Source organism: Triturus cristatus, chromosome 2_1 (assembly GCF_964204655.1).
Source record: "Triturus cristatus chromosome 2_1, aTriCri1.1, whole genome shotgun sequence".
Taxonomy (NCBI): Eukaryota; Metazoa; Chordata; class Amphibia; order Caudata; family Salamandridae; genus Triturus; species Triturus cristatus.
In genome coordinates this window covers 686,303,692-686,328,764 of record NC_140581.1, presented here as the reverse complement: position 1 = coordinate 686,328,764, position 25,073 = coordinate 686,303,692, and the positions used below count along the sequence as shown (strand labels likewise).

General features: G+C 47.0%; 1 long non-coding RNA gene across 1 annotated transcript in view; it reads left to right on the top strand.

Moving 5' to 3' along the window:
• The first annotated feature begins 3,032 nt into the window (after positions 1–3,032).
• Positions 3,033–25,073, top strand: part of LOC146865763 (uncharacterized) — a 65,615-nt gene continuing 43,574 nt past the window's right edge. The window contains exons 1-2 of the long non-coding RNA XR_014970337.1: positions 3,033–3,109; positions 17,075–17,131. This is a non-coding gene — a long non-coding RNA (uncharacterized LOC146865763). The remainder of the gene's footprint in view (positions 3,110–17,074; positions 17,132–25,073) is intronic.

The window sequence follows — 25,073 nt, the reverse complement described above, 5'->3', positions numbered from 1 at the left end:
GTAGAGCATGGCATTCTTGAGACCAAGCCTACGAAGCTGCAGCTTAGCGTCTGTAAATTTGTGATGGGCTTCTTGAACTGTGGCTGTGTGGTCCGGGTAAAAGGAGAGTGTGGAGCCTTGGTAATGTATCAGTGCATTTTCTCATGCCAGGCATAGGGCCGTGTCCCAGTCCCTATAGTTGAGTAGGAGCGTGATTATGGGGCGTGCAGGGGCACCTGGGGGAGGGCGGGGGCCCAGTGACTTGTGGGCCCTCTCAAAGAGGAGGGTCTTGGAGAATTGGTCCGTTCCAAAAAGTTTGGTGAGCAACATCTCCACAAAGAGCTTGGGGCGCCCAGTATTTGTAGATTCTGCCATGCTCAAAATGCGAACATGGTTTCTCCGTGATCGTGTCTCCAAATCTTCATTGTTTATTGCTATGGTCTTCAGCATTCGCTCCAGTTTTTCTAACCGGCGTGTGGTGTCTTTGGCCTGGTCTTCATGGGTGGAGATACGTTTTTCAGCCTCATCGAGCCGGGTGTTATGCTCATCAAGGCGTTCTCCCATTCTGTCAAGTCGTGAGGGAGTCAAATCTGGAGTCGTTAGCGCAGAACCCCCACGAAGTTACGCCATGATAGCCGCAGTGCCCTCCAGGGCAGGGGGCTGTGTGTCCGGCTCCAACTCTCCCTCCGCACCGAAGTACTGACCAGGGTGCTCTGATGTGCCTGGCCTACGCTGTTTTAGATCGCTTCGACCCATTTTTCCAATTGGAAAGAAGGTGGCAGCCAGGTAAGTTATGGTAGGTATTGTGGAACACTTTGGTGAAAAAGCAGGGGGGGCGCCACAGCAGGGAATCACCAGTTTGATGTACCTCAAAGTGAGGGGAGTCCCAGAGGGAGAGGAGGGTGTGGGGGTCCAGGATATCAGCTGGTGGAGTGGATGTGAGAGCGCATGGCGGAGGTCACACTCAACCACTGGGCCCGGTAGGCATTGTCCTGCATAAGAGTGTAGGAGTCCAAAAGTAATATATGGGGTCCAGCTGGGTCCCAATGCCGCGGCCCAGGCAGTGGTTTTCCTCCCTGTTCCCCCGATCAATGGTGATGCGCTCGCTCTCTGGAACTGAGAGGAGGGGGGGGGCGATCTTCAAGCGGTGACCCTGTAGCCACAAGAAGACCACGGGGATTCATACGCTATGTGTGATGAGTACAGCTTGTAAAGTTAAGTGTGCAGGTGCAGAAAGAAGTAGATGGGGTCCAGCAGGGTCCTAATTCCTCACCTTGTCCCCCCGATCGATGACGAAGCGCTCGGTCCCAGAGCAGGAGGAGGGGGGACGATCCAAAAACGGTGCCCCTGCAGCCACAAGGAACCCACGGGGAGCTGTATGCCACACGGGATGAGTCAGGGTCCCCCCTCGGGCTCGACACTGGGCAAATCACCCCAGCCATGCTGGTGTGCGCAATCAGTTTGGGGCCTCTCCTCACGTTTTTCTGGCCTCCACACTGGAGCGAGGGAGTGGGCGTGCGGCACCACAGTGGAGTGGGCAAAGCCGGCGCAGATGTCCTGGAGGGTGGTGCTTGGCCCAGGGAGGACAACAGATCAGGATCAGGCCCCCACGGGCCTTCACGCCGGGCCACGTGTGTTGTAGGCTTTGCAGCGGCCTACTTTACTCACCTGGGTCCCAGATGCAGGCTGTCTCGGCTCACTCTCACTCCGTCACCGGCAACCAGGTTTCTGTGCCTCCAGCCGAGGCGGCCCAGGGCGGGCAGGGGGCCCAGCAGAGCACCACAGCCTTGGCCTCAGGCTCGCCTGCGACCCCTGTCGTCACGGGGCCTCCGAGGCAGGCTGGGCCGCAACACGCCCCGGCAAGGTCTAGCGTTAGCCTGATGGAATGGAGCTGGGACCCGTCACCCTCAGCGGTGCTGCCACAGCATCGGGAGTATGTTGAGCGATATTTCCAGGAGTGGGAGTTGTAGAATTGTGAAGTTTTTGACAAATAATGGGCACCGGAGCTTCAATGCCGTGCGCCCATCTTGGTCGATGGATTGGCCACGCCCCAGCCATGGCATGGTTAGTGGTGACACTACTAGCATTGGTAACTGGATATGCCTTCCCAGTGCAGTATTGCTCTAGGGAAGTCAGTGTATCTTTGTCAAGATCCACGTAGTCTCTTACCTGAATTGCTTGAGACGCCGTAGAAGTTTTCGCAGGGACGCAACGGACCAACTTCCCAAATTCCTAACTTACAACAAAAGATTGTTCCTTACTTTTAGGTATAATTTAGAAATTAGGGAGGAGGGCCTGGTACTGGACGTTATGGGCGTTGGCTGTTGACCTGTGAAGTACAAATAAAGTCTTTTTTAGATATCCATGTGGGTTACTCTCCTTCTTCCTAAGAAATCTTAAACTACCGTTAATTACAAAGAACATTCGTCAAACTGCTCATTCTATGGCGTACCTGCAATCAGCAGTGGTGAAAACTATCGTCCAGTATTTCTTTATCTTGTTTTTGGATGTGGAATTCTTCTTCAGGGTAGTGAATGATTCTTTCGTTTTAAAACTTGTTTAGCATTGTGGTCTAAAACGAAAGAGCAAATTATTATTTCCTGTTTCTCTTTTTTCAAATTAACCTTTTCCCCCCTTTCTACTGTCTTTCTTTTAATACTTTTAATTTCACTTACTTCTGTCTTAGCGGGTGTTCGTTTAAACTAAATCTGCTTCTGTATAAAAAACAAAAGGTAAACAAACATAGAACCACAAAACATTCCTTACACTGTTACTTATATGGTAATTGGGTCCATTATTCATAAGTTCTTTGAACTCTTTTCATGATTTCACAGTACCTTATTTTCAACATAACATTAGGTTACAATGTTTCTTCTTACAAAGATTCCTTTTTGCAAACCCCAACCTTCTATACTCCAGATCTAATAACAAACTCAAAATTTACGAAGTATTTTCGTGTACGTAAAAGTTCCAAAAATTGTCTTTCTAAATCTGACCTTTCTTGCGAAGGGCGCCAGAGAAAGAATTACTTATCTCCTTCTTTCTTCTTTTCCAGGTTGGATGCTGTCAGAAAGATGAAGAATCCCAGGCTGAAAATCTGCTGATGCTGAGAAGATATCCACGGTTCCGGGTAAGTATTCTCCGGGATTCTAAACCCCGAACCATTCCGGGGGAAGAGCGGAAGGCAAAGCGCCTTCCAGAACGTTGGGTGCGGCTTTTATACTCAGCCGCACCCGACGTTAAAGACGCAGCGCTACGTCCAGCGGCGGTGCGCTAAACGAAGAAACGCGTCCCGAACTCCAAAGAAGCACCGTCTCGTCCTGCCGGCGGTGCTTCTGAATATCTGTATCTCGACCATGTCTCTGCCTGTAAAGCTGGACAAAGTCACCATGCAAGAGCATCTTTGATCTTAAAAACAAAAGTAATTTACTCAATACACACAAACCTAAAGATCCAACGGTGTTCTTTGTTCCGTTACAAAAATGATAAAATACAATAGCAAATGACTCACAAATAACCACGTACACATTAATGTCAATAATACACACATATTCCTCACGAGGTGCAGGCGCACGGGTCAGGGGAGGTTTTTTTTGTACATAACATTACGCCTAATTTTTTAGGGTGCAGAGGGTATCATGACAATCTCTCACCATGGTAACCCTGCCACTTGTATCCCTCAGGGCTTCTATCTTAGTCCTGTCCAGTAAGAGGCACTGCAGGTTTTTTTTTTTAATTGGGGGGCCAGACAGACAAAGTGGCTAACCCTCCCTCTCCTTCAGAGACTAAAACAGTCTCTGTGTGGACCCTGATTTGCTCTGGGCACCCTATTGACCCCATCTGGAAATTTGCCACACCAATAGAAACTAGAGAGGGACTTGGGGCTGTTTTTTTGGGAAAGGCAGGATCTCCAGTTCGGTGTCCTTTCTTGTTACAGTGAAAACACAATGCCTTAGCAGATTCAAAATGTTGCCCCTTGTACTCACCAGTGGATGTAGAAGAGTTTATGGGCCCACCCCAGGATTTTGGGGGCCTTTAGAAGGCTCCTGTATTTCATCTTTGGGTTTCTCACCCTCTTTTTCCCTGGGGGGGCTTTGTAACCCCTTTATTTTGGTCACCCCCAGTGGTTGTCTTGGTCACCCTTGTCTTGACCCAGTGGTCTGCCTTCTTTCCCAATTCTTGAGGAGAAATTGGACCTCGGTCCACCAGATGCTGAAGCAACTTTTCATTGATGCAGTTACTTAAAATGTGTTCCTTCATAAACAAATTATAAAGTCCTCCATAATCCTGCACTTTACTTCTGGCCAACCACCCACCTAGTGTTTTTATTTATTAGTCTACAAATATCACACAGGACTGACTTTGGGATTTCTGAGTCCCCCTGAATTGAATTCTGTACTCCTCAGTAGTGAGTCCAAATCCCTCAATCAGGTTGCCCTTCATGAGTTCATAAGTCTCTGCTTCTACCCCAGTAAGTAAGGAGTCTACCTCTGCACCAAAGAACATTTACCAAAGGAGTGCCCCCCCCCTCCCCCCAGTGAGTCTCCTCACTTTTCCAGCCTCACAAGCCCTCTCAAAGTCAGTGAACCACTTGGTGATATCATCATTGCCTTCAAACTGAGGGACAATCCCTTTGGGGATTTTAGGATCATAGGATCCTTCTTTTTCTTGAGTTTTTAAATTGCTGCCACCATTGATAAGTCCTAGGCCAATATCTGCTCTCTCTTTCTCTAGAGCTAAGAGCCGAGTCTCCAGCTCTAGTCTCTTGGTCAACCTTGCTAAAAGGTTGTGCTCCTCATTGAAGTTGTCCTCACTGTCTGGTACAGAGTTAGCCCTTCCTCTGGAGGATCTAGACCCTGTGCTCCTTGGATTTGAATGGCAGGACACCAAGTTACCATCCTCCCTAAGTAGTTAATTTCCCATTCTCCTGAAGGTCTTCGCCGCCTTCTGTGGGATGGTCCTTTGCATACCCTGCCAAGAACTCCTGGAGTTGTATTCCGATGGGGTTGGACCCAATTCTTATTTGCTTAGCTTTATAGAGAAGCCTTAATTCTCTAACCTCTAGGTTGGAATAAGGGGTGAGGTTGAGCTCCTCAGCCAACTTCTCTGAGTTGCTCATTGATTTCTAAAGTGGGGTTGCTTTTTAGAAGACGTACAGCAATTCTAAGTACTTCACCCCTAACTTCAGTGACGTTTAAGTTTCCAAAACAATTTACTACCGGGACTTAACACAAGGCCCTAACAAGACTTTTAAAAATTTGAAAAATAGTCAATTATAAAAATAAGAGAGTTGTACTAAAGCCTATTTTAGGATTCTTGTCATGTGATCAGTGGTTGAGTAAGTTAGTCTAATAAATGCAAGGCTTTACATCCCACCACTGATCCACCAATGTAGGAAACTGGCTCTGTATATGCTATACCAAAGTAAGGTATAGTGTGCTCAGAGTCCAGGGAGTCCCCAGAGGTATAGCAAAGGCTAAAGGAGACAAGTACTGACAGCTCTCTTTGTGGTAGTGTGGGCGAGCAGTTAGGCTTATCCAAAGGGTGTGTTAAGCATTTATTGTATTCACTCACTCAAGTCTGATGGCACACACTCAGAGACTGAATCCAGACCAATTATGTAGGTAAAAAAAGATCTACTTATATTTAATTTTGTAGAACCAAGCAGGACTTGGCACAGGTAAATAAGAACACTTTCAAATGCAAAGCTGTACACAAAACTGAAATTCTGGATTGTATCGGAATCGTTTACAGGTTTGTATTATTTTTAAAACAGTTTAAAATACAGTGAGATTACTTCTGATTTCTCTTGGATTACTTTTCAGTTACTTTTAGATCTTGAGGTAATATGCCTAGATATCACACACTGTTTGGTGTCACTTACAGGTAAGTACGACAATTCTCAAATTAAAGCACATTTACTTTCTTTCCATACAAAAAGTTCAACTCGACAACATTTTAAGGAACAAAACATTACAACATAGGTTCCTATGGGGAAAAGAAGGTTATCAGGTTGCAGGTAAGTAAACCAGCGGCACTGGGGTGGCCGGTCAGAGTGCAGGGGCCCAGTTTTGGCAAAGGTTGGCCTTCGGTCAGGGACTGCTTATGAGCAGGCCACTTTGCTGTGGGAGAAAAGCTCCTAGGGTGGAGATTGGCACGGCAGGAGCCAACAATCAGAACAGGAGCTGCACCACTGCTGGGTGCAGAGTGCCAAGGAGGCACGGGGCCGTGTGGATTCCAATTGAGTTCTCCCGTTCGGCAAAGATGCTTCAGGCTTGGGCAGGGAGGCTTCCTGAAGGTGACCACTGGCTGGAGAGGTAAGTTGGGATCTTGGGGGATGCCAGGACACTGTCGTTGGGCCACCCAAGGCCATGGGATGTCAGGTGCAAAGGTGTCTTTTTGCTTTGGTTCTTCTTACCAGCTCCGGTCGGGAGGACCGTTTGGGTTGAGGTTGCAGGCATCGGCTCAAAGCTTGAGGGGGTTAGGGATCCCAGGTCAGGATCGCTGGGGAGACCTCCTCGTGATTTTAGGCCACTCGACCTCGGGCCGTGGGTGTCGGGTTCATAGTGGTGCAAAATCACAGAGGCATCTGGATCCAGATTCTTTGGGTGAGTCTCCGTTGAGCAAATCTTGTGCTAACAAGAGACAGTCTCTTTTTTTTTTTTTTTTAACTTTATTGGAGTTAACACAACGTTACATACTGTAACCAACAAAACAAGCCAGCAATATTATATCCTCGTTACATTTGTGGTACATGCCAATGCAGTCGCATATATACATCCATATCTGTGGGCGTTTCTGTCATCATGTTCGACCCTCACGTAATGGACCCATCAGCGCAGGGCCAGGCCGGATCTGCCAATGCGCCCACCCAGCAACATGTGGAAGCGTGCCCGGGCCTCTCAAGGTCCACTTGGGTGATGGCTAATCAAAGAAACCGCCTAGACTCTCTCCCTTCAGTCCCTGGGCGAGCCCCCCCCCCCCCCCCCCCCTCACCCCCCCACGTCCACGAGGCACACACCGGACCTCTCACTCATCCAATGCAGCCCTCTCCTCCTCTATCTCCCGTCGCTCCTAAGCCCACCGCACAAAGGGTTCCCAGATGTCCCGCGGGCGGGAGGATGATGGCAACAAGTCCCAAAATACGCTCAACTGCACATGGCCATAAGTCACATCCGCCAGCCATCCCTTCACCGAGGACACCCGGCTTCTACCCCAGTGTATCGCCACCTGCCTTTTAGCAAACAGAAGGAGCAAGGCATGTAGTTTACGTTCTTTAGGCGGCATGTTCTTGACATAGCCCAGTACCCCCAACTCAGGGGAAGGGACATCAGTTCGACCCAACATCTGATTGACCAAAGTGAATACCTGGGACCAAAATTCTGCAAGCTTGGGGCAGGACCGTGCCATATGCAAGAAAGAGGCAGGTTCACCCCCGCATCTCCAACAGCCGACATCCTCCCTTATGCCCATTCTATGTAAAGCGATCGGTGTTCTATAGATTCTATGCAAATACTTAAAATGTATAAGCCTCAGTTTATAATTCGGGGAGAGCTCAGCTAGCTGTCCACAGCAGAAGGTCCACTGCTCTTCCGATAGGGGAGAGCCAAGCTCCTCATTCCAGTGCTGAAGGGACTGAGGTCGAACCGCCGGCGCTACATTCTGCATGGACTTATAAAGTCTAGTGACCAATCTCCGAGGAGATGGGGAACCCACCAGGCCCTCCAACGCCTGGAACAAGGGGGGGGGGCGCCGGGAAGTCCTCACTCAACGCCCGGCAGGTCTTCCGCAGCTTGTGGTATAAAAATAATTCAGAAAAATGCACCGCCTGCCCCTCCGCTGCCACCGGCGGCTGCATGAAGTTATTATCCGGAAATAGATCTGCGAACGTATGCAGGTGCATCTTCCGCAGCAGGGGCGGGCTAATTCCGTCTCCGATACAAGGCAACAACGGGTTACGCTCCAGGGATAGAGACGGGGCATACAGGAGCGGCACTCCCGCCCTGCGCCCAAGTTCCACCCAGACCCAGCGCAGCATCTCCGCAGTGTCCACATCTCCTCGGGGGCGGCGCGCTTTTGCACAGATGGCCACTCTGAGCGGGACCGGCGCTACAGTGTCCTGCTCCACAGCCACATGCGGCTGGAAAGGTGTCAGATGCACCCAAAAGTGCAAAAATTGGGCTTGTGCGCACAGGGCATACAAGCGTATGTCTGGCACTCCCAGCCCACCCTGTGTTAACGGCAAAGTCAGCACGTCCCAGGATGCTCGTGCCTGGCCACCAGCCCACACCAGCTCGAGCAGATGCGATCGTAGTGCTGCGAAAAAATGTGACGTCAAAGGAACCGGTATATTCGCAAATAAATATAGAAATTTAGGTAGAACCACCATTTTGACCAGGGCTATCCTGCCCGTGAGGGACAGAGGTAGCCTCACCCATATCTTTATCCTTTCCTCCAGCCACGCGACAGCCCTCCCAAAGTTCAGAGTCCAAATGTCCTGAGGCACTCGACTCACCCAGATGCTGAGGTATTTAACAGCGTCTATTTCCCACCGTAAGGGGTATTCCGATGTCATCCTCGGGGTTCTCTCCGTCAATGGAAAGACCACCGATTTGGACCAATTTACCGCTATACCGGCCAGGCCCTCAAAGCGGATGAATTCTCGTAGTACTATGTCCAGGTTCTCTTCAGGCTTTGTGAGATAGAGTGTTACGTCGTCGGCATAGAGCGATATCAGCAGACTTCGTGAGCTAAGTCCTAATCCGCGCGCCGTGTGATGCTGTCTAATACGAGCCGCTAGCGGCTCCATCGCTATTGCGAAGAGTAGCGGGGACAGCGGGCATCCCTGACGCGTACCCCGCGAGATAGGGAATGGGTCCGAGATCATACCGTTCACCCTAACCCTGGCACAAGGCATAGTATATAGCAGTCGGATTTTGTTGATTAAGAGCTGGCTAAATCCGATACGATTCAGTATTGCAAATAAATATGGCCATTCCAGAGTTTCAAAAGCTTTGGTGGCATCCAAGAAGACCACCGCAGCGTGCACGTCCGGATGTAAGTAATGCAGGATAGAAAAGATCGTACGGAGATTATGAGTAGTGGACCGCCCCGGGATAAACCCAGACTGGTCCGGTAAGGCTATCAGGGGCAGCATTGGTTGTATTCTATTAGCAAGCAGTTTGGCCAGTATTTTCACATCCACATTTATTAAAGAGAGAGGCCTGTAGGATTCCATCTCTTCTTTTGGTTTATCCGGTTTGATCAGGGTAATAATCGACGCTTCACGCATCGTTTTGGGAAGTATTCCCACCTGCAAAGCCTCCTCATACACCGCCAACAGCCGGGGAGCCAGTTCCTCAACGTATGTCTTATAGAAGGCCGTGGTCAGGCCGTCTGGGCCAGGGGCTTTATCAAGGGGCAAACTTTTGATCACCTGGGCCACATCGTCGGCCGTTATCGGGAGATCCATGTATTCTCTATGTTTGTTATTGAACCAGACCAGCGCTATGGATTCCAGAAAGGAGTCCAGCCCTTCCGGGCATTCTCCCTGGGTGGCAGTGTACAAATCGGAGTAAAAGCCCGAGAAAGCATGTAGGATGTCCTCTTGCCCCCTGATTGTGGCCCCGGTTTTCGAGCGCAGTTCATGGACAAATGTAGCAGACCTGGACGGCATTATCATATTCGCCAGAGTGCGACCCGGCCTATCCCCCTCCCCGTACCTCCTGGCCTCTGCGTGTTTACCTAGAAACTTAACTTCCCGCTGCGCCTCCTCAGCATACTCTAAAAGCTTAGTCTTCAGTAAACCCATGATGTCAGGAGTGTTTGTGGCATAAAAGCGTGTTTCCAGATCTTTTATGTCCGTTTCCAGTGATGCAAGTGTGCCTCTTATAGCTTTCAGCACCCCGGCCTGTCGAGCAATGCACTTTCCTCGAATAACCACCTTGAATGCCTCCCATAGGGATGACTCAGTGTCCACCGAGCCTGTATTCAGCGCAAAGTAGTCAATAATGTCCTCCCTTATCTCCTCCTTAAACACCTCATCCAGCAGAGCATGCCGCGGCAGGCGCCACGAGAAGCCGCGCGGAGGCAGATCAGGCAACGACATTCGTAACAGGCATGGCGCATGGTCCGAGATTGAGCGCGGCACGTGTTCAGCCTCCACCGTCCACAGAGCAGCATCTCTAGAGAGTAGCCAGTAGTCCAAACGAGACCAGGCACAGCGGTGATCAGTGATACAGGTACCCTCCCTCAGCCCACCATGCCTAACCCTCCACACATCGACCAGGCCCTCCTCCTCAACAATCGCCCCCAGAACAGCGCCCGCCGTGGGGTGCAGGCTGCGGACGGCACCCTGTCTATCCAAAGCGTCATCTAACACTGCATTAAAATCCCCGCCCCAGAGAATGGTATTGCATCCAGCCGCCCGCACCCTCGCCCAGACGTCCTGAAAGAAACCAGGGGAGTCTACATTCGGGCCGTAAACAGCCACAATTGTCACCAGTATACCACATAAAAGTCCCCGGACTAAGACATACCGTCCCTCGGGGTCACAGTGCGTCAGTTCTTCCCGCCAATCCAACCCACGTCTAACTAAAATGGCCACCCCCCCGGGCGTAAGTTGAGAACGTGGCAGAGTATACATGACCCCAGCGGGCATGACGAAGCCGGGGAGACGAGGAGGCACCCAGATGCGTCTCCTGGAGGAGGCATATGTCTACATTGTGACGGACTAAATATGCATGCACTAGTCTGGCCTTTCTACAGTCATTCAGACCCCGCACATTCCATGTTACACAGCTTAAGACATTAGTTAACTTGTGGGTCATGTCTACGGCAAAACGATACACCCATTATCATCCACAGTTTCTATGTACGAGAGTGACCACATAGCAGATTACATGTAAGCTGGAACCAATTACCAAACCAAAACTCCCCACCGTCCACCCCCCACCCACTCCAACCCCCCAAACAGGTTGTGTATTGCCCATCCCAGAACCAAGAACATCCAACAGAGTTGGGAACCTTCCCATGGGGTCGTGCCTAAGCCAGCGTCTTACCCCGGTTAGAACAGGGTGGCCAGAAGATCTGCAGGCAGCCTAGCCCGCCCGAGACCTCATTTACAAGAAAGGGGTATGTGGCAGCGCGGCAAGAAATTATAGGACAGGAAGCAGGTGTCCACAAATGTTCGGCACAAGTTTTAGCAGGCGGCAGGGGCATTCAAAGTACTTTACATTAATACGATACCCATATCAGTCATTGTCACTCAGGTTTCCGGCCGCCAACTCCGCTTCCCCAGTTTGTCGCTTGGGCTTCTTTCCGCCCACATGCTTGGCAAATTTCATCGCCGCCTTGACATCCGCGAAGAAGTGTGTGGTGCCTTCAAATGCCACCTTGAGTTTCGCCGGATACAGCAATGAATACGGGATCTGCGCCTGAAGGAGAAGTCTCTTGGCCGGCACGAACTCCCTCCGCGCCGCCTGCACAGCTGGAGTAAAGTCTGGATAAAAAGAAATTGCATTTCCCTGGTGCGTTATCTTTCCCTTCTCTCTCGCAAGCCTGAGGATAACGTCTCTGTCTTGGTAGTTAAGGAGCTTAGCAATAATGGGCCGCGGAGGCGCCCCAACCGGCGGTCTTTGGCCCAGCGACCTATGTGCCCTCTCCACCACAAAGACCGCGGAAAGGTGCGGGTCAAACAGCTCATGCAGCAGCTCCGTAATGAACTTCTCCATTTTGGATATAGCGGTCGTCTCCGGGATCCCCGTGACTTGGAGGTTGCTTCGCCTCGACCGAGCTTCTAAATCATCATTCTTCGCTCTGATGATTCCCAGCAACTTGTCCATGTGTAGGAGCTGCTCCTTAGTCTCGACCTGAAACTCATGGAAGTCCGCAGCACGTCCGTCCAGCGAGTCCAGACGCGTTTCATGCGTGGTAACCTGCGACTTGACCGACTCGAGCTGCGATGTGAGGGTGTCCAGCTTAGTGTCAATGTTGCGTAGACTTGATCTCATCTCAAGCATAAGGGTCCTCAAGTCCTCCCCTTGATCCTCCACCACCTGTTCATGCCTGCTCTCCGCCTGCACCTCGGCTCCGGCATCCACCTGCCGTGTCGCACGCTTACTGTCGAATGTAATCTTTGACTGCTTGGCGTCGTGCTTCCCCATTGCAGCCGCCGCGGAGTCCGCTCCCCAACCACCAGACAGAGGGCGGCCCTCCTAGTCAAAGAGCAAGGCCCCTGCTCTCCGCTAAAGAATCTCGATGGCGTGCCGGCAATCCTATGTCTGGAGTGGGTGGGATGGTCCTCCGGGCGTGCCCCGGGGTCAAATCAACAGCTCCCCCGCATATGCAGGCAGCCCTCGGGCAGCGTACCGCGCCGGTCCCTCTCTCCCGGCAGTCCGGCGAAGGCTCCCCAATCAGAGCTCCAACCAACAACCACCTCTTACAGGCGGCAGACGCTGGCAAATTCCTCCACGATATCTCTGGCCACGTGTCACCTCCCACACTAGTGCGTCACTCCACACCTCCTCATAGCGCCATGGGCGCGCACCTGCAGGCTCACGTCTCAGCGACACGGTCCCACGCCGCCACAGCACACCGTCAGTCTGCCTATCTCCTCTGCCAGCATGCGTTCTCCCCAGGCACAGCCTCGCAGTCTCAGCGGCCGCCTATCGCATCACCTGGTCACATCAACACGTGGGCCTCCCCGCTGCGCACAGGCGGATGGCAGCACCTCCTCGAGTCTCACCAGAGCACCAGGGCAATAGCACACACGATCTCCTCCCCCTCAGGGCCGCTTCACAGCTCAGGATCTCCCGCACCTCCGATACTCGGAGCACTCACCCCACCAAGCACCGATCCTTCTCCTCAGCACTTCCCTCAGTCGCCAATATAGTCCGGCAGGGCATCGGCGGTGTCGACAGCTACGTGTCTCCCGCTGCAGCGTGTTCAGCAGCCAGGCCCCCAGCGAGCCTCCAGCCAGATAGGCCGCGTCCGGCAGCCGGGCCCACAGCCGCGTGGGCGCCCCGGCCTCAATTATACGTAGCGCCGCCTCCAGGTCTCGACAGCGGCAGCCCCTCACACCGCCACAATTTTCATCGGGCCGTATCTCTGCCGCTAAAGTCTCCCGGACTTCAAAAATTCACCTGCGCGTTCCGCGCCACATGCGCTAGCGCCGCAGCAGGTCCTGGCGGTCTCAGCTCGCCCAAAAGTGCAGGATTAATTAAAGGATTTGATTCCGGCCGGCGGAGCTCGCTTAGATGGCGGCCATTCCGTGGCTCGGCAAGCCACGCCCCCAACGGGAGACAGTCTTAAAGGTAGCAGGACAGGTCCTCCGGGCTCTCAGGATCTTCTGGCTGCTGGACACGCCAGGGTTTCTGCTGTGGGCAGGTCCGAGTTGGGACAGGCCGGTAGGGCTGGGGCCAAAGCAGTTGGTGCCCTCTTCTTCCTGGGTCAGCAGAGCTCATCAGTCCCTCTTTCTTCCTCAAATCTGAGGAGGCAATGTTCAGAGTTGCCCTTAAATACTACATTTAGGGGCGCTGAAGGGGTGTGCAGGTCGAGAACAATGGGACCCTTCCTTGGGGAGGGTGCACCCCCTATTATTCCACCCTCCAGTGGGGGGGCATGAGCCTTTCCCTAATTAGCTGGGTCTCCTCATCTTCAAGATAGAGGGGACTGAGATATGTGCTTCACCTCGTCTCCCCCACCTGAGGGGTGGGATTGGCACAGGTGGGCACACCTCTCCTCGTAGCTTGGGTTTACAACTGATTCTCCCACCTAAAGTGGGGGGCAGAACCATTGGGAGCCAGTTACTGGGGGCAGCAAAAGGCAGGGACAGCTTACAAAGGCATCAAGCCTTGGAAGCTTTCCCTTCATGGACCCAGCCCATCCTGGGGGAGGAGACATGACACCTCTGCCCAGGATGGGCTTTATTTTCAGACCCAGAGAGTGGAGTCTCTCTACACATGGGTCCAGAAACCTCTCTGGTGGTGGTAAATGGTGGGCAGCCATCAGGAACAACACCAGGACTGGTCATTTTTCAGGGCCCATCTCTAAGATGCCCTCTTTGTGCATTTTACATTAAATCCCACACTGGCATCAGTGTGGGTTTCAATGTGCTGAGAAGTTTGCTACCAAACTTCCCAGATTTTAGTAAAGCCATTATGGATCTGAGGAGTTCATAATGACCAACTCCCAGATCATTTACTCTTTATGGCTTTACTACACTTACAATGACTAAAAATGGACTTGGACACTGTAGGAGTACAGGGCTCATGCCACCATACCGTCACCTGAGGGCTAGTGTACCCTGCTAGAGGGGTAACTTACCTAGGCCCCAGTCAGTGGGTTACAGGTATGGCACTCAGGGATGTGTGCCATTTCAACCCTTCACTTTTCTCTGCACCAAAACACACAGCCTGCAATGGCAGTGTGTGGGTATTAAGGTACAGGGTCTCTAAGGATGAAACAAAAGGTGCTGCAGCCCTTAGAGGTCCTCCCTGGTCACAGTGCCCTTGAAACCCATGGTAGCTTTTACAATGGGCTTACCTGTGGCCAGGGATGTGCCAATTGTGGATACAAAGGTACATTTTTGGGAAAGAACACAGGCTCTGGGAACCTGGTCGGTAGGGACCCAGGGCACATCAAGTCAAGTTGCATCAGATGTAAAGCAAACAGGGGAGGGGGGAGGACATGCAAAAAGGGGCACGCTTTTACACCCTCCGCCCACCCCTCCCCCCCAAAAAAGGATAAATCAACCTCAACTTCTTTCTGGAAGATGAGAAGTGGGTGGGGGGGTGGGAGATGGGGGGTTGAATGTGTGATTTCCCTATAGGAACTTTAGGGCCCTCGCCAGGCACTGATTATGACCTTGCATATTACATCCCTCATGACATGTTCTATGACATCATTACTGAGGTAACAAAGCTTTAGGAGAAAGCATCCTACCGTTTCTTCTTATTATTTTTTTTAACTAGAAAGACTTAATTTGTCAGCTTGATTTAACGTGCAAGACATGAATTAAGTAAACACTATGCACTAATTTATCTCCTAAAAAAAAATAAGCACAAAGGATTGTCTCTTGGTGTGAAATGGGGCAAAGAAGAAGACACCCACCCAGTGGCTGAATTACAGTAACTACAACCACTGTAAACGATCTCTGCTTCGCCAAATTGTGTGATTCTAGGCAATCACTTTACCTCGTTTGTACCTACTTTTGCTTGATTATCGCATCTGAGAACAATTGGAAATAATTTAGCTCAGTGCCTGCACTGTACAAATGCCTCTCTTGTAGACTATAACGGTACTCTATCTGTATTATTAAGTTAAGCTGTATGTAAATGAGAATATGACCAGTGACTTGCCTCCTGTGTCGAAAATGGCATCCTAGGGGGAGCGCGCGCGGCGCCAAACAAGATGGCCGCCTAGCTCCAGAGCTCCGTGTCACGGCGGAAATGTCGCTGTAAAATTCGCGGCAAAAAACTCTCTCTACACATCGAAACTGAGAGTTTTAGGCATCGGAACTGCTACTGATCACCCTCATATGCCTGAAATGGGTGACTTCTGTGTATTTTGAGGTAAAACCTCTCTTTATTGTTCTATCTCCTCTCCGGCCGCCATTTTGTTTTTCCCTGTGAGGATTTCCTGGCATTACACCTCAATTACTATGCTGCTTTCCTGATTTTTGATAATATTTTTATTTTTTCTGCCATTCTATGCCTGACCAGTCATATTTTTAACTTTAATAACAATACAGCTGTATTTTTGAACTGTTTGCGCATCCATTTGTGAAGCTTACCTCACGCACTGTGAGTCATTCTACTTCTTCACTGGTGTTATTTTTTTCTCGCACGTAGTTTTTCCTTCTCTACCCTATGGGCAGGAGTAAGAAACTATTACTTACACAGAAGAGATCCACACCTCAGTCTCCAGTGTCAGTATCTTTTCCCTCTGCTCCTGTATTTAGGAAAACTATCACTATGGCGCAATCCAATTCTTCAAAGTCAACTTCGTCACCAGCATCAATTAAAACGCAAATTTCATCTGCCGCTAATAAACGCCTCAAACAGGACCCTCCTTCTCCACCAAAGCCTGCTTCTCCGATCTCTCTTGACACTATCTTTGAGGAAATTCGCGCTTTGCGCCCCTTTATCGAGGAGACTAATTCACGCTTACAGACTATGGACACTAAGTGGGCTTCTATGGACTCTCGTATTTCCACAGTGGAACAGCAAGTTGATGAACTTCAAACTGTTGCTACAAAATTAATTGTCCTTGAGAAGGAGGTCCTTTGGCTGAAGAAATCAGCAGAGGACTTGGAAAACAGAAATAGGTGCAACAATCTACGCTTATATGGTTTTCCAGAAAATTTAGAAGGTGATGATCCAGTTCCCTTCTTCAACAATTTTCTCATAAAGCTTCTGGACCTACCTGCATCTACAAATCTGAATATACAGAGAGCACAAAGGTTGGGTCCTCGTTTGTCTTCTTCAGCTGCTCCTTCCAAGCCATGAGGTGTTATTTTTCTGTTTTTGAAATTTACAGACTTGCTACTGGTTTTAAATGCAGCTAAACACAAAAAACAGCTTGTCTGGTCCGGTGCTAAGTTATTTTTATCTCAGGATGTTTCCTCTGCGACTGCTAAACGGCGGAAATAATTTTTGGATCTTCGACCTCCCTTACGCACACTTGGAGCTCGTTATGGACTTTTTCACCCATGTTTATTCAAGGTTACTTACCAAAATAAAACCTCCACTTTTGAGGAACTGGCAGAGCTGAGAAAATTCATCCAGTCGCATTCCACATCTACGATGGATGTCTCTGGCCCTCTCTCTTCTTCAACCGCCAGACCTTGACTTTTTTCTCCTCTATTTTGAATTTATTCTTGCTTGGTTTTACTTATTGTTTTTTATCTTTTCAGGTTATTGTTAATAATTTTATCGTAGCATTATGTTTGTCTTATATTGTTTTCCGTACTTCTTTTATTTCTTCTATTTGCTATAGGTACTTTTAAAAAAAACAAAAAAACTAACTAACGCATTTCTCTCTGTTTCCTGTTTATCGAATATGTTCCCCGCTGTGACGCTACCTCCCCGGTTAGTTGTGCCGTCTTCCTCGTGTTGCCACTCCCCGCACGTCTTTTGTCTTCCCCTGAAAGGTACGTATCACAGTCGTCATCCTCTCTATTTTTCTCAATCTACATTCCTTTACTGCATTGGTGGTTGTCATGTACTGTCTTCTCTTATTGTCTCTTTTTTCAATCCTCTCCTTTTTTGGTCCTTCTTTCCCTTCTTCCTTTTTCCTTCCCTTTCCCTCCTTTTCTCTAATGGTGTACTTGTATTTGGATTGTAAGTTTGATTACAGTATGTATTGCATCTTTGTTAATATTGTACGTTTTGTTTTTATTGTTGTCGTTTTTTATGTATTTTTGATGGTTTTACATTCAGAGTTATTTTTGGGAATGTGAAAGGTTTCATTAACCCTATTGAGTGACAGAGAATTCTATCACATCTTGCCTCTTATAACCCTGACCTGGTTTTTCTGCAAGAGACCCATCTAACAGAAACTGAGGCTTTGAAATTGAAGAGAAGCTGGGTAGGATCAGTTTTAGTCTCTCCCACTTCTAATAAGAAAAATGGTGTAATAATTCTATGTCATAAGAAACTAAATTGTAAAATTATAGAAGAAAATGATACAGAAGGTAGATGGCTGTTAGCTAAGCTGTTAATCAATAATATCTCTTTGACTGTTTTTAATGTTTATGGTCCCACTCATCCTAATTGCTCCTTTTGGCCTATGATCACACAAAAATGTATTCAATTAAGAGATGAAAATGTCATTTTAGGAGGTGACTGTAACCAAGTTGTCGACCCCTTTCTTGATCGCCAATCACCAACACGCTTTACACCCCATAGATCTCATAAACAATTTTTGGATACTATCTCCCAAACACATCTTGTTGACTCCTGGAGGCTCACTCACCCTGATTCCCTTGACTTCTCTTTCTTCTCTCCCCCTCACAATTCTCTCTCTCGTTTAGACTATATCTTTCTTTCTCAATCTTTATCTCAAAACTTATTATCCTCTTCTATTGAACCTATCGTTATTTCTGACCATTCCCCAATCATAACTGACCATGATCTACTTCCACTGCATCCCAGGTCCTCCCGTTGGCGTTTCAACAACTCTCTTCTTCTTGACCCTCTTTTCTCCTCTTCTTTCACCACCTTTGCTAATGAATTTTTTGACATTAATAACGTTTCTACTTCCACCCCTTACATAATATGGGACTCCTTTAAAGCTACTGCAAGAGGTTTCATTATAGACTTTGTCTCAAGAAAGAAGAAACGTTTTCTCCAGCAACATAAAGCTACCCTGGCCCACATCAAAGCTTTAGAGCATAAATGTTATACCTCATCGGATAACGCAGTTCTTCCAGCCCTGATTCGCGGTAAATTGGCATTCAACAAAACTTCGACTGACAATGCATATTCCATACTTCTCCGTAGTAGCGTTCGCTACTATGGTGGTCGTAATAAAGTTGGAAAACTTCTAGCAAATTACCTTAAATACCGTAAAGATTGTACATTGATTGACTCTGTTTATTCTGCGGATGGCACTCTTCTTCATAAGGATCAAGACATCCTTAATGAATTTAAACTGTTCTATGAAAATTTGTTCCTCTAGTTCTCTCATTCAATCTTATCTTGATAAATTACCATCCTTATCCAAGTCTAATCTTGATCTTTCTGGTCTTGAGGTTGACCTCACCCTTAATGAACTCTCCTCTGCTTTGTCTGTTCTAAAGAAAGGGAAAACACCTGGCCCTGATGGCTTTTCAGTTGAATTTTACCTACATTTTTCTAACTTACTCCTTCCTAAGCTTTTAAACCTTTTTCATTCCTTTTTTCTCTCTGGTAAAACAGAAGGTACTTTTCAAGAAGCCACAATTTGCCTGATTCATAAAGAAGGACGAGATCCTATGTTTTGCAAAAATTATAGACCGATTTCTCTGGTTAATGTTGATTACAAACTTTTTGCCAAGACACTTGCTTTACGTTTACATCCTCTTTTCCCTCATTTAGTTGGTAAAGAGCAATGTGGTTTTGTCAAAAGCAGGTTGACCTCTGATAATTCTCATCTTTTTCTTAATGTTTTAAACAAAGTCCCCTCTCTCTCCACATCTTTAGCGGCCATATCTGTTGACGCTGAAAAAGCATTTGATAGAGTAGATTGGTCATTTTTATTTTCATCCTTGAAATGGCATGGCTTTGGTCCCAAATTTATTTCTCTTATATCTTTGTTATACTCAGCCCCCAGAGCTTCAGTATTAGTTAACGGTCGTATCTCGTCTTATTTTCACCTCCAACGTGGGGTCTGTCAGGGATGTCCTCTATCCCCTCTTCTTTTTGTTCTTGCTCTTGAACCTTTCCTTTCCTCAATTAGCTTGACTAGTTTTTATCTTTCTTATTCTGATGTAAGATGCAATTTCTTAATTTATTAGTTTTAGAATGTTTACCTTCCTTCCTTCACTCTTTTTCCCCCTTTCTTTCCTCTCCCTTATTCCCTTAAAAATGTAAAATAGCTTTCTTTTCTTCTGTACATAAACCCATCATTTGATATGTTTTTTCTCTGATAATGAAATAATGTTATCATTGGTTTCTTGTTCTCTGTACTACCTTTATTTGAAATAAAGCTTTTAAACTTAAAAAGAAAATGCCATCCTAGCCAGAACGAATCATTCATGTTTCCAAGTTTATACGTAAGTATTATCATTTATAAAAATGGCAGTTAATGTAGTGATAAAAATCTATTGTACCATAGTAAAATACTTCAGCATGTTTAAGAAATACAAATGTGAAATTTGAAGTGTCTTTCTGATTTGGTTCAAATAACTGCTACAGGCCTTTACATATGCTGACTATTTCAGGAGAAAGATAATCTGTGAGGAATACCTTTCATGGCTTCTATAGACAACAAACAAAATCAAGAAAGAGGAAGAAAACAAAAGAAACATTTATTCTCTTCTCTGAGTGTGATCTGGATATAATCGTATACTATCAAGCCTTTGGTTAGCATGCAAAATGTGTTGCACATATGGGAAGAAGCCTTTCCAGAATAGCTTCTGCATTCACCAAAATGTTACTGCCAGATGCTGAAAGCAATGTACCTTATTTATTGCAATGGAATTAGTCACTAGGAGGCTGAATATTCACCGACAGCTTGACATTGAGGGCACTGTCTCAAAGCTATGGTGGAAGTGGCTGGTCTAAAGAGCCACTGGCAGACAGCTGAGGCTATCAAGTTCGACCTCAAAATGAGGGAATCTCTGTCTCAGGCCACAGACAGTAGAGTTAGACAGATTTAACAGGGTTTCCACTGCTATGTTGTTGCTCATCTTATGGAGACCTCATTGGTTTGGTTAGCAGTAAATTACATTTCTAGAGTCTAAGATATTAGTAGCGAATCCTACTCAAATATAATTTTGTCCCCCAGCATATACATGTCTGTTTATTAAAAAATAAACAGTTGTGTTATTATCTGCACGCTTTTTTGGGGGGGAGGGTGGGGGATCTTTGAATATAGAAGTTTTTTGGTTTAATTTAAAAACACACACGTGTTGAAATACTAGTTTTTCTTTTTACATGGCTGTTGCCCAAACTGTGGTTTGTCATTTACATAACATAAAGTTCTACAGAAACACATGTTTAGGTTCTGCGAAGCCTGACCATGTCAGGGGTGCTCATGGCATATCAACAATTATCACAATAATGCCAAAGTCAATATTAAACAAGAAGTAGTGGAAAGTCTGAGGAATCCTGTGTTTGACTGCTCCTATCTGGCACTGCGTGATATTGCTTGCCATTTGCTTACTAATTAAAATTGCTTGCCAATGGCTTTTTAGTGCTGTGTGGAACTCTGTTGGGGTGCTGTGGCAGCAATTTTGGGCCCCACCTCAAAAGCGGCAATAGTGCATCCACACTGAAAGCACACAAACTGTTCATTTATAATCAGCCCAGTACAGACTGCTGACCCATTGAACATAAGTTTATAAAATAAGTGATGGATGGAATGCTTGAATTAATCTCAGCTACTGGTTATTACTGGGGGCCGGTATGCCAGTTCATAGCTATTTTAGCACACCATGACATATCAGTTTGGACTCTGACATATAAGCAAATCATTCTTGACCCTGCTCTAATGGGCACAGTCCAGTCAGAACTACAAGGTGAGATCCTCCCTGAACTGGAACACAAGCACCCCAAGACCGGTTTCGCCCTTATTAGGTGGCACAGTTTGCATGAGACCTGATTGTTCCGATTGGAGCAGGATCAAGACTGATTTGCATATGGCTGGTTCTAAACTGGGGTGGCATAGTGGGAAATAGAATGATGTGTTGGTATGCTACCCCAGTGGTTAGATGTACTGCAAGAATGACTCCCATCACATTTTGTGTGTTTGACCCATTACACATGACCATTTTCTTCCATCACTCTGTGGGGTCTGGAGCTGTGCAGCAGAGGGTTTTCTGCACAGCTTCCGACTTTTAAGGTGATGGAGAGGGTCAAAAAGGTGAGGCTTCACTCCGATGCCTATAAGCGACGTACTCTGTATATACCTCTAGGAATGAATTGTGTCCTGTGCAAGATTACATATCAAGTAGTTAGCCTTTAAAGACTGTACTTTAGATCCAGGTTCTGGATTACCACAGTTTAATGTGGATGCGATGGTCTTTTAACACATTTGAGTGAACATGTTGGGCTTGGAGTTTTGTCATGCAGTGCTTTTCAACTCTGCTATCTAATGTGTCAGAGTATATTTCAGCTTTGAAAGCCATGCTTCTGCCCGGGGATTCAGGATTTAACACACTAGGACGATATACTCACTTTGATTACTGTTATACACCAGGAAGTGCAGACCTGTATTTATTTATTTTAGTTATTGTTTTTGAGTAGTACTGCTGGTGAGCGCTACTCATTCGAGACACACAATCTGTCCAACTCACATTTAAATTGAAGTTACATTTTAATTGATCTCCGACAAGCTTCTAGTGAACGGCATGCTTTATTGGCACAATAGAATCCTTAAGTACATTCCAATAGGCAGAAATACCTTTAAGAGCCCAACATTGAATTGATGAGTTGGGAAACAATGCAGCAGTATTGCTCATAGAAATATTCTCTGCCCGGTTTGTGAACCAGTCTTGAAGGCTATATTAGTATCTCCATCAAATCACCTCACTTTTTACATAAACTTATGCCAAAATTGCCCTTCCACTCCACGTCGTTCACAGACCTCTAATTAATGCTATACCATAAGCCCCTCCATACCCACCAGGATTGAGGTCTGCTACATACTATTGCTGTGCCCATCCAGATGATACTCTTTCATTCTTGCTGAAGTCATTGTGCACGATGACCCTCGGTGAACTACCACATTTACCCATCTGATTACGCAGAGATGTACTGGCTGGGCTGGGGACGCTGGACCAGTTTTGCTTTGTACAGGGCAGGCATTCATATCACAATGTGAGACAGAGAGAATATCTAGTTAAGAAAGCCAAGAGAAAAAGGTTCAGGTGTCCTGGTCTCCATGTATACCAAGAAGTTATTTGACCAACTAGATCGGTCATTTTTTATGTTAGTGGTAGATGAGATTGCGTGGACCCAGGATCTATTACATTGGTGTAGGGAAACTGCATCTTGCGTAGTCTTAGAGACCTTAATGGGCAAATATCAGGGACTGTTGCCCTTCAAATGGGCAAAAAGGCAGTCTTCCTCCCCAGTTTATTCACCCTCAGTACAAAACCATCTAGCAAACTCGGCTATATACCAATCAGACAAGATCAGAGGAGTAACAATTGATGCAAAAGAGCACACTTTATGGACACTATGACCACCCTTCCGGCTTTAGTACACCTGCTACGAAATAAACTCTGACAATTCAGAGATTTCTAATATAATGCTTGACTAGGGAAAGGCAAAGCTCTTGAGAACCCAAATACATTTCTCTCGGGGCCCTTTTCAACATTTTAAGAACCTCAGAGTTACAGTCACACTGCAAGTGGGGGTTTATTCTGAGAATGCTATCCCCTCTGTTATCTTACATTTGCAAGGACGTGAGTAGATGACCCCGTCGTTCCTCACCTGGTTTAAAAGAATAGCTGTAGTAAAGATTAATATCCTCCCTTACGCATGTCAAAATAGCACTTTGTATGGAGGAGGTGCCTTCTTATAGGCCCACTAAATCTTCTAGGAAAACCAAAAACGACAGCCATTTTGGATGTTATAAATGTTAGGCATCGTCAATGCTTATTCTGTCTGTTTATATCAGAAACTAATCCAATTTGTAGCTGAGCTGCTAGATAGTCTATATGTAAAATTCCAAAATGCGTGCCATTCTTTGGAATTAGGGAACGAGGTACACAAAAGTACCCTGCCAAGATGGCTAGTCCTCTGCAATAACTTTGCTATGCTTTGGCCTAGAAGCCACCCCCTTTCTTTCTTTGTTCCAGAAAATCCTTCTTCTCGACAATAGTCCATTGTGGTCAATGTGAAATTTCACTGCCCTTTTAGGGGTTGAGTATCTTCCTTCCATCATAGAAAGGCGTCAGAACTTGGGTAAGAAGGACACCCAAGTCCTTAGCACTAAGGTATCTAGAAAGGGGGTAATGTTCTGGTGTTTGCACTGTAATTCACTCAGAGATTATGGCAATTGAGAAGACTGTTTTATGCATCTGTATTTGCAGTGAACAGCTGTGCACTGGCATGATGGCAGAAACAGGCGAGTCAGACCTTTGGCAAAGCCCATTGCAACAGGTGATTTATATAGAAGAGATGAATGATCAGGTAAACACAAAAAAAGGCTAGAAGGGCTGATGAAAGAGCCTCAACTGCGCCTACTGCAATGCCTTGCTGGGCCAACCATAAAACAAACAACACATCCACAGGTTTTACCTACAGATAGTAGGTATGACCAGCACCACTCCAGACAACAAAAAGACTTTGTTAACAGGCATCAGGTGCAACGTTCACACTGACAACTGCTTTCAGCAGATTGAATGCATTTAACTGTCACCACTCAGCCTCCAGGCATGGAGGGGTAGGTTGTGGATTCCTGTATGTAGTTCCGTCTTCTATTGATGAGAATGGAGGCCCTTCTGAAGTGGTAGCCTAAGTGGAGAACATAAAATGCTCAGGCACTTTGGATGCCACACACTCCTGGCCCAGTCCTGGGCTACTCAGATGACTTTGAGCCCGGTCAACCTTGACTTTCCTTAGAACTCGATGCAGGAGAGATTGCACCAGGAACATGTACAGGAGAACTATGTCCTATCATAGTCAGAATATCTCCCAGTTATTTTTTTGGAGAAAACGCCAGTGCACAGAAGTACTGATAATGCACATTCTCGCCAGTGGTGAGCACATATAACCAGGGCATACCACTGGTCGAAGATGCTCCTTTGCCACCTCAATTTGAAGATGCTGCTTGTGATCCATCAGCTGACGTCTGCTCAGCTCATCTGCCTAATTGTGATCCAAGAATACACGCCTCTTGTTGAGCAGTTTCGTTTAGTTTCTGCGCGCATGCTCAAGAGTCACTTTACAGACCACCATTGAATATTTTTCTCCACATTTGCTCTAGACCTTCAGGTCCCCCTTCCAGGTTTTTTGGGCACTCGCCTTATTGGGAGTAAGAGACCTCTAACCATCACTTCCTGGAACTATTTGCTCGGGCCCTCAGATCCTGTTCCAACTGTGATCTGCGCACACCATTTAGAGAGAGTAAGAGACCTCAAACCATTATTCCTTCCTCAGTCTCTTCTACCCTCTCAAGTCCTAATAATGATCCAGAGATCCTCACAGGGATTGAATGATCGTCAATTTTAAACACGGACCCTATGGACTCTGCTTTATATTAATCGGTCATGCGATTCTTGTTCTATTGATTGACATACTGATCATGATTTATCCCTTGGGTATATCATAAGAGAGCACTAAGCTCGTTTCTACTTTAAGCACCCACTGCATTGCTGTTTTGAATACTTCTTACATTTTTTTGTACTTTGATTAAAATATCATTTGGGCATCATTTTATGA